Source organism: Triticum dicoccoides, chromosome 3B, assembly GCF_002162155.2.
Source record: "Triticum dicoccoides isolate Atlit2015 ecotype Zavitan chromosome 3B, WEW_v2.0, whole genome shotgun sequence".
Lineage (NCBI taxonomy): Eukaryota > Viridiplantae > Streptophyta > Magnoliopsida > Poales > Poaceae > Triticum > Triticum dicoccoides.
Window position 1 is genome coordinate 609,106,627 of NC_041385.1, and position 10,273 is coordinate 609,116,899.

The window sequence follows — 10,273 nt, forward strand, 5'->3', positions numbered from 1 at the left end:
AAATTAGTTAGCTAATAAATTGTTTGAAGGGAACCAACCATTTCAGAGTAGTTTATTCCACATCTCATTCTCTTCGAAAATGAGCCCAAGCGGCCATCAGCGAAAATACAATTGTTTTGATACAACAATGGTAAGAGAAATGAGTAACCATCAAAGAAACAAAATGTTTAAATTAGTTTTTTCTAACCATGGAGGAGAGTTGCATGTGAACTTTATAGAAGAGGGCCAACGTTAAGGAACAGCATGTTGACATACATCAGTCCCGGTAATCAGCTCCTGACCAACACCTTCAGCAACAACCACGACAATGCCCCTTCTTATTGCATATACAGGAACTCAATCCGGTCTCCCTTCCCTTGAACATGGAAATCAATCTCAAGCAGCAGCCGACTGCTCAGAGTGGCATGAAGAGTAATGTGGCCGGTGCTCCTGCTCATTAGTATGACAAGACCGGTGCCATTCACATCTCTCAAAACTTCCAAATGTGCCGCGTTGATTGCTTGTTCACTACACTCGACCAGCTCCTTGCTCCTGCGATCCGCGCTCCATTTTCAAGAGAAAACATCGGAGATGAAGATTCATTATTTTACTGAGCTCGCAGAAGTTCTCCAACAACACAATTGTGGGGGCTAACTTGTCGGATCCTCCTTCCCATCTGCATCACACAACACACACGCACACAAAACAACTCAGAACTGCACGACACCAATCTTGAGGAAACACCAAAAAACGAACAGGGAGGCATACCACTAAGTAGGCTATTGGTCTCGGAGCATCCGCCAACCCCTATTGTTGCCGCCCGCCACCTGTCTGCCTCGTCGCAGCCCTCTGCACAAGGAAAACAGATCATAGTTGCACCACACAATAACATTTGGAGAAAGAACTTTGTATGGTCCATACAATAAACATTTTCTCAACAAAGAGGAACATCTTTCTCCCAACACAGATTAAAAAGCAAAAATAGGCAAATTAATTTTCTGAATACAAACCCACCAAGGTAAGAAAATCAAAATGAGGCACCCAGTAGAGCGGACGGGCGCCCAACTGTTGCATGCTCGAGAGTGTTGGGATCCAGACCAACGCGGCGTACAGGAGGGACGCGCTGATGACGAGGTCATAGACCACATAGGAGAAGGACTTGATCAACGAGCACTGGAAGCAGTGAGGTGGGATTGCCTCCTTGATATGGGCCAGCATGAATGCCGGCTTGTCCGTCGGCGCATGCTGGAAGATCTCACTTGCGCTAGCGTGTCCGAGCAGCTCCTGCTTCTCCCGCTCCTCCGTCATTCTGCCACCGGCACCCATGATGTCGCTGACAACAACAAAAAGCACTGGTAATAGACAGTGTGGATGAAGGTATATATATAGCATATCATTCAAGAACGTATATATATATTCTACGTTGTGTGTGTATCTGTTTGTCAAATGAGGCTGAGCTAAACTTCAGTTCAGGTTCAGTCAAATTTTAGACCCAATAAAAAAATGACAAGTTGGACTGGACCAACTTTCATTCATGACAACACATGCCATTCAGTAAGCTGTACTTGGATAGTTAACTGATTGCCAAGCTAAGTAGAAAGAACTGAAACTGTAATTCAAGACTTTTGATTTGAAATTCAACCAAAAATACAACTGATTCAACGCTGTAGGTCATATGTGTCACCAATGTAAAGAAGAGCTTGCAATCCAAGCCAATATAAAAGACATGCATCGTCCATAATGTTGCAAAACAAAAATCCTGAATTGGCTGGAAAATTCAGACTAAAAAGATCAACAAGTACAGAGAAAGGACCGATTTTGACAAGAAAAACTACTACTACAAGCTGCAAGAAAAACTACTACTACAATTTAATAATTGCACTGTAAAAAGAGCTTATGTTTCACAGTAAAAACTACTGCTACAATATGTAGATCTTTAGCAATGCTACCACCTCCAATGCATACATTTTATGCTCTCTGGAGCCATGATCGCCACACCAAGAACTCGCGGGAGACATGGAGGAGCACGTCACAACAATGCCCTTGCAGATAACTCATGACACCTTCACGCCAATGCCTCCAACCTGCAGATGAGGCTTTTCTGATTAGGAACTATATGGTAAAGAAACAAAAATTATCTGTTCTAACTGAGTCTCAAAAGTGATCAAATTGAAACATATTCAAAATCCATAAAAAAATAACCAAACTGGAACATGTCCAAAAACTATATATAGCTCTAATAAAAGGATGCCTTTAACCACAATAGCCAAGAAAGTAAACAAATTCTTGTGGGTTAACTTGGTGACTTAGACAAACATCAGATCTGGAAACAACCTAAGTGTGCTGCGCCGGTGTGATTCTTAGAATATTAAAGATGCCCAATTAAACTCCCATTGGGCATAAGCAGTAAGCTATCTCAAAAACTATCAACCAAAAAAGATGTGTTTGAACTGTGATGGTGTAACCTTGTACTGCTCAACATTGTTCCTCAACCATAACCATGTATCAGTTAGTTGGCAACTTGGCATGGCGATATATAATTCAAAAGCATATGCCAAAAACTGATGATGCGTAACAATCTTATTATAAATCAGCGCGGTATGATGCATTTTCAAAATAACCAGCTTTCAGTTTATTCCAGAGAAAACAGTTAAACACCTCCCACGATAATATGCCGGCCATCTATAAAATAGACTTCGAGCAAGCAGGCATAATTAAATTAGTGAATTGCACGGATGGGCTAGCAGTTGACCTTCAGCTATATCAAGACAAAGAAAGATGGAAATAAGACACACTTGGGTCACAAGTAAATAGATAATGGAAATCACAGAACGGATCTGGGACATGCATGTATGGAAAATTCCAAAATCCCCGTAAAAACAGAGCAAGTAAACTGCACATATTACATAACTGTTTGCATATTCAACACGTGCAGATCTAGATTGGTCTGCTGGCATCGCAGGTTCTCCTGGCCAGTGAGCTACATCCAAACTCGTATCTCCCATAAAGAACAAGAATACTAACTGGAATCAGCCAAATTGCAGACAAGGCGATCAAACCTACTGATCTCATAGAGAGGTGGCAGGCATAATGAGAGCAGGCTTCAGTTGGAAGAAAGAAAAAAAAAGCTATGATACACCGAACCCATAGGCGTTGCCATTAGAGAGAAATCTATAGGAGGGAGAGGGGGGAGGGGAGTGGGAGAAACAGAGCTAACATTGTTCCTGCTTGCTGAGCCTGTGAGGCGAAGGAGGGGAGCAGATCGAGCACAACCGGCTTTCCTGCGTTGAGCTACTGCTGGATCTAAGAACACCGGGGAGGGGGATACCGTGACAGCATCACCGTGCGCTCAGCACTACCAGATTGCCTCCAGAAAGATAAGAATGGGCAGCTTGGCGGCCAGGGCACCCGCGGCCACCGAGGAGGAGGACACTGTGGCGGCGGCGGCTTGGTCCTTGACGACGGTGTGCAGCGCGGCGGTGGGGTGATTGAGAGATCGAGTCAACCAACCTGGATGCCAGAGTGGGAGGGGATCGCCGGATCTGGGCAGCCGTGGCACGGGGAAAGGAGGAGCCAGCGCCCCGACCATCCATGGCGTCCCCTGCATCGACCTCCTCCCCTCTGCTCTGGCGATGACTAGCCCCCGTGCGGGCTATGCTTCTCTGGCAACCCCAAACTCCTTCTGGCCTCACGCATCCTCACCCGCTCGTCCAACCCCCTCCTCTGCGCCCCCCGGGGAGCCCCCCTGCATGGATCCAAGGCTTCCCCCGGCGACACGGCCCCGCGTCATAGACAAAGAAGCTGTCGGTGCCCTGGAACCAAACCCCCCCAGATCGGGGCCCGGAGTAGCCGCTCCGGCTTCTGTCGACTCGCGCCCGGGCGCCGCCGCTTCGCAACTCGACGCCGCCATCGGAGCATCTCCGCTGCCGCTGCTCCTCTCGCGCTACGGCTGACGCAGAGATCAGGAAGGAGGCGTTAGCTAGAAGAGAGAGGAGGAGACGAGTGGGTGTGGCGGTGGCAGGGATCCGGGAAGGAGTAGGGAGGAGGAAGAGAGGAATGGGGTGTGGCGGCTGTGAGAGGGAGGAGGGAGGAGTGCGTGGCTGTGGATCGGGAGCTAGGGTTGGTGCGGTCGTGCCCAATGGGCTCCTCGCTCCAGCCCCAGGCAAGCCATGGGACGCGCGACGTGGGGAGCGCGAGGAAAGGCTCACCCGGCCGAAAATGACCCGCTGCTGACCCACCACTGCAAGCGTGAGACGAGCCCACTTGTCATTGGGCAGTAAAATGACTGCGAGGTGAAAAATGATTTAACCACAAGTAAAGATCCAACGGTGCAACTGAGTTGGAGGGGCAGATCGGACGGCCAACGAGGCCCCAATCGAGGAAGCCTTCTGGAGGTGAGTTGGCTAGCCTCTATTTTGTTTTAAATTAAGGAAATTCCAAAAAATAGTGCAAACTTCAAAAATTTATAGAAATTAATCTGTAACTCCAAATGCAAAGTGTTATATATGAAAAATGATTAGAAAAATCCAATCCATCCATCTGTACTGGTTTCATGCATGTTTAAACAACTTAACTTGCTGTTTGGTGCAGAACATGATAAAGCACTATTTAAGATCATATATGGGTTTGTAATTCGAATCTTTGGTTCAAAATGGCTCAAACTCATCTGGTCATAGTTGCATTAGCCCAATACACTCATTTTGCCATGTCACATGCATGCATCATATTGTTGCACATTGTTTGGTGTTGATTGTATATCGGTGCTCTCTGCGGCAGGTTCTGCCCCGGAAGAGTATCGCGAGTATCCAAACGAGGAGCAATACCAGTCTACGGACCCACAAGGCAAGCGACCAACGATTCGATCATATCGATACAATCTCATGTTCTCGCTTCTGCTCTCTTTCACTGCATTTACGACAACGCGATTCAAACTGTTGTGTGCTATGGTAGTTGAACCATTTCCTCTGCATGACATGTCATTGCAACAGTAACTAGATGAAATCCACTAGCATGTGTAGGAGTTCATTGAGCCATGTGTATGTGTTTCCTACCTTGCTATGCCTGCTATGCTTAGAGTTGTGTCAGGTCTGGTTCATCTGGGTGATGAGCTAGAGTGAAATGATCATGTCGGTAATGAGAGTGGTGTGTTGAACACGATTTGGTAAAGGTATCGATGAGAGGCCATGTAGGAGTACATGGTGGGTTGTTTCATTGGAACCGTCCTTAAGCACTGAGATATGTATGTGTGATTTAAGATTCAGCTACTACCATGCATTGGGCCCTGAAATATGACCCCCCTCGACTTCTTATTCACTCTAGTCCTCTGTCCAGGAGTTGCAAGTAGTTTCTGGTGTTTGTAGCTTACCGGAGCTTGTGGGCAGTGCTGACCCTCGGGGTGGGCTGTGATGTGGTAGGTACGTGGCCGGGCATGCCGGGCACTCGTTAGGTGTCTCGGAACCCTATACACATTGTTCGGGGCCGTATGTGGAAACCTCGGCCGGACTCCCTTCAATGACTACCGGAGTCCTGTTAGCCTGCTACAGCCCGGTTTACCAGAGTCCTGCTAGCCCAGTTGCTACAGCCCAGATTCACTCGTTGATGACCGACACATTCGTTGCTGGGTCACGTATGCCTGTCCCTATAAGTTAGTGCCACTTTGGGTTCACGACTAGCCATGTCAGCCCGGTCTCCTTGTCATATGGATGCTAGCGACACTATCATATACGTGTGCCAAAAGGCGCAAACGGTCCCGGGCAAGGTAAGGCGACACCCGTGGGAATACCATGCGTGAGGCCGCAAAGTGATATGAGGTGTTACATGCTAGATCGGTGTGGCATTGAGTCGGGGTCCTGACACCATCCAACGGCCGTAGTGCTTCTTCAACCTCTGGTCTCCTTGCTCCAGTTGCCCAAACCAGCACTGGTCGTGCCGCCAGCTCCTACCTCCCATGGCTGGCTCTGCTGTTGCGCAGTCCTGATTGCCCTACCCTACTCCAACCTCTAGCCAGGCCATCCCTCTACTCACCCACAAACCCTGTTATTCTACGGCGACGACAGCCTCACATTGCAGCTAAACCAGTCAACACTCATACTCCTCCCCGCATGGGCATCCACTGCCACGTCTTCCTTGGCTCCGCATCGTCCCCTTCCTAGGCCTCGCCGTCGTCCACCTCCTTGGTGCTCTCGACGTGGCGTGGTCAATGTGGCCAAGGAACGACTTCCATCATAAGAGTACTGTACCTGGAGAGGCTGGGTCCACGGCCGCAGCAAGGAAGTGCCTCCTTATTACGTGCAAAATAATGATTCCTCCACCTGACAACAAGAACCCACCGGACAGGCCACCGTATTTCGCGGAAAAAACGTTTCCTCCCTGACTGCTGGGACCCAGCAGCTACATCTTCGCAAGCAAGGAAGTGCATCCATATTACAGGCAAAAAATATGATTCTCCCCTGACAGTTGGGACCCACCAGCTATATCTTCGCATGCAAGGAAGTGCCTCCTTACCTCCCTGACAACTGGGACCCAGTTGGTCGAACCATACGTAGGGTTGTCTGTTTGGTCGCGAACATGTACGTACATACTGGTCGATTGGTCTATCTGCAGGCTGCAGCGATGAACTGTGGGTGAGTAAGGAAGAGCACGTGTCATAGTAGAGGCGCGAACGTAGCATGTCATGCAATCCCATCTATATCGTGTACACATACGTACAACCAGGGTGCAGTAAAGTAAATACGCCACATACGTACATACGGGCGGGGTCTCAAACGCCTACTCGCACATACGTATGGCCAGGGGCCGTGTACATGGAGAGGCAGTGGAGAGCAGCGATGGCGTCCTGTTCATCGGCAGCCAACCGGCTAGGTCGGAACGGAGAAATTGCGTCATGTTCATCGGGAGGCAACGAAATGCGTCCTGTTCATTGGGAGCCAACTGGCTTGGACGGAACAGCCGAAACGAGGCCTGGCGTACCGCAGAACGAAAGAAACGGCCTTCTGTTCGACCGCCTAAGAAACGGGGTCCTATTCACCGGGAGGGGTCTGGCGTACCGCAAAACGGAGGAAACAAACTTCTTTTCGACCTCCTACAGCCGAAACAGGGTCCTGTTGATCGGGAGGGGTGTGGCATACCACAAACCGGAGGAACAGACTTCTCTTCGACCACCTAAGGTCGATACGGCAGTCCTGTTCATTGGGAGGGGTGTGGCGTACCGCAAATGGAACTCCACGGGCTACTGTTCATCCACCGTCCACTGCCTTGCTCCAGCCTCCACGGGCTACTGTTCATCCATCATCGACCTCCTCCAGCCTCCACCAGCGACTGTTCATCCACGACGTCTCCCTCCTGCCTCCACTAGCTACTGTTTATCCACGGGCTCCTGTTCATCCAGCCTCCACCGACTACTGTTCAACCAGCCCTCCATGGGCTACTGTTCATCCAGCCCTCCACCGGCTACTGTTCAACCAGCCCTCCATCGGGTCCTGTTCATCCACCCCCAACCGGCTCGATCGGGGTCCTGTTCGTCTAGTGGCAACAGCCTCTACTACCACGGGGTCATGTTCATCCAACCCCCACCGGAAACTGTTCATCCAACCCCCAACAACACTCATTGTTCATCAAGAGGTAGCAGGTTCAATCGGCTTTAGTTAGTAGCAGTAGTGAAGGAATCACCCGATCGGGTTCAGTTAACAGCCAGGGATCGATCGATCGCTCAGGTTCAGTAACGCGTAGCCAGTGCAATCGCTCGGGTTCAGTAGGTGAACACCTCGCTCAGGTTCAGTTATAGCCTAATGCCTCGTACCCACACGCGTACGTGTACAAGAGAAACATGCAATCACTCCGTTCATCGCTCGGCCCCGACCACCGACCGTAACCGGGAACTCCCCAATATTTTCCTTGCCCTCGCTTCTACCACAGGTTTTTTCGTCATGGACGACCCAAAGAATGTCATGCAGCTGCATCTCTGGACCGCCCAGGAAGAAAATCCCATTTTCTGTCATGATTTTTTGTCATAGAAGTAGGAGCCCACCACATCTATGATGATACCGTTTTTTTCACAACTATCATCATAGAAGTGTCATAAGCATGACAGGAAAAAAATCTGTTCGGCCCAAAATGTCACGGAAGTGTCTTTTTCTTGTAGTGCTTACTGGGAAGACAATAGCTCTTACTTTGCATCCAGGTTTACTGTCTAAAAGGTTTGCGAACAAGAGCTGCACAAATCCTACTCAGCACATTTTCCCTTGGCTTCCTGGGGAACCTGTCGGTTTGCATATGGATGTCTATCTAAAATGGTTGTGATCAAGAGCTGCACAAATCCTGCTCAACGCATTTTCCCTTGGCTTCCTGGGGAAGCTGTCGGTTTGCATACGGGTGTTCTATCTAAAACATTTGTGATGAGTGTTTTATATTTAAAAACCATTGACATTTTTTAACGAAAATCGTTTGTTAAGTTTGTACATTCAGAGAGAAAAACGCAAGTTCGTTCAAACCATATCTTTCATTTAGTCACACAGCAAATTTATATTCATATGATCGAGATACAGTATTAAACCCAAAAAACTAATTTTGGCAGCGGAGGAGGCGGCGTGCCGTGCTGGCTTGTTGTTATCGTCCTTCGAGATGCTGTTGTTGAAGTCTTCAAGGAAACACACAATGTTCATCACTTGGAAATCAAACATCATTTCGTCTCGCAATCGACGGGCGGGGCGTGGGAGGACAACACCTCGCGGTGCTGCAAGGTAGCGGTTGACGGCGGCGTCCCATGCCATTGAAGGGGGCGCTCACGGGCACGGACGTGGCGGGTGTAGGCAAATGCACGGGGACCAGTACCATGGTGGGTGTAGAGGCACGCACGAGGATGGGCACAGGCGCTGGCACTGGCATGTACACGAGCTCGCGCGGGTCCACGGAGACCTCGCAGACGCCTGTGGCTTCCAGCTCTCCGATAGTGCTCGGCAACCAACCCGTCAATGCTACGGGGATGGTCGTTGGTGCAGGCGTGGGGATGGGAGCTAAGATGAGCATGGGGGCAGCAACCGTCGCAGGCAGCTCGTTCAGGGCCATGTCCATGAGGCCCCATTCCTCCTTATTTTCTATCTCGTCCGGCTCGAAGTCGACTTCACCAAACTGGAAGACTAGTGGCAGATGATCCTTCTGCGCCATGGCGTTGGTGGAGGTCGGCGGAGGGGAATGGGAGGCGAATAGTAAGGCCGCCCATATGAAATAGCGGCTTGGGTGCCATTAATGGAGAGGATGCGAGCAAGGCGGGCGGCCATGGAAGTCAAAGGGCTCGCTTCCCAGTGAGCCTGCGAAGCATACAGCTCGCATGCTTCCCGGTGAGCCTGCACATTGGAGATAGCTTGCACGCCTCTCGGTCAGCCTACACAACAGACTGTGCTTGCACGCCTCCAATCTACTCAAGCAGCTGTCCGCACGGCACCTCCTAGCCATTAAAAGTGTGACGTGTAGCATCACGTGAATGGTTAATAGAACGCACACGATTTAAATTATATGAACGTTTGAGAAGTTAAAGTGGCAACTATTTGTTTCAAAACGCCTTTGTTGGCTGTTATTCGAGTGCGCCTTCTCTCAAAATGGATACAAAAAATACCACAGCATGTCGGGTGCCGTTCCACGATAGCATGCCAAGTTCATGAATTTCAGACGAGTTTTGGATTTACTAGAATTTTAAAACAAAGTATCTCAACATTTTGTCGGCAAGCAACAGTGCCCTTTGACCGTCTCCAATGTCTCCATGCGGTTATATTATCATTCTTGGATGTTTTACAATCATTTTATAGTCATTTTATATCATTTTTTGGTACTAACCTATTGACATAGTGCCAAGTGCCAGTTGCTGTTTTCTGCAAGTTTTTTACATTGCAGGAAATCAATATCAGACAGAGTACAAATGCCAAGCCACTTTATGATGATTTTTTATGGACCAAAAGGAAGAAGTTGGGCCCTTGTTGCACCTTGGGGGAGTCCCGAGGAGGGGACAACCCACCAGGGCGCGCAAGAGGCCCAGGCGTGCCTGGTGGGTTATGCCCACCTCGGGTGCCCCCTAGACCGCCTCTTTGCTCTATAAATACTCCAATATTCCAGAAACCCTAGGGGAGTCGACGAAATATTCATCCATCCGCCGCAGAGTCTAGAACCACCAGATCCAATCTAGACACTGATACGTCTCCAACGTATCTATAATTTTTGATTGTTCCATGCTATTATATTACCCCTTTTGAATGTTTATGGGCTTTATTTTACACTTTTATATCATTTTTGGGACTAACCTACT

At 49.0% G+C, this 10,273-nt stretch overlaps 1 long non-coding RNA gene across 7 annotated transcripts; it reads right to left on the reverse strand.

Annotated features, from left to right (window-relative positions):
- Nucleotides 1–27: 27 nt before the first annotated feature.
- LOC119277413 lies at nucleotides 28–4,153 on the reverse strand. Of its 7 annotated transcripts, none has more exons than XR_005137104.1 (5): nucleotides 2,891–4,146; nucleotides 1,945–2,063; nucleotides 994–1,312; nucleotides 748–828; nucleotides 28–655 (listed from the first exon to the last, which is right to left on the reverse strand). It is a non-coding gene; the product is annotated as an uncharacterized LOC119277413 (long non-coding RNA). The 7 variants fall into 7 exon arrangements; XR_005137101.1 differs by having other exon boundaries at nucleotides 3,197–4,145; XR_005137102.1 differs by having other exon boundaries at nucleotides 994–2,063; nucleotides 2,891–4,153.
- Between the last annotated feature and the right edge of the window lie 6,120 nt (nucleotides 4,154–10,273).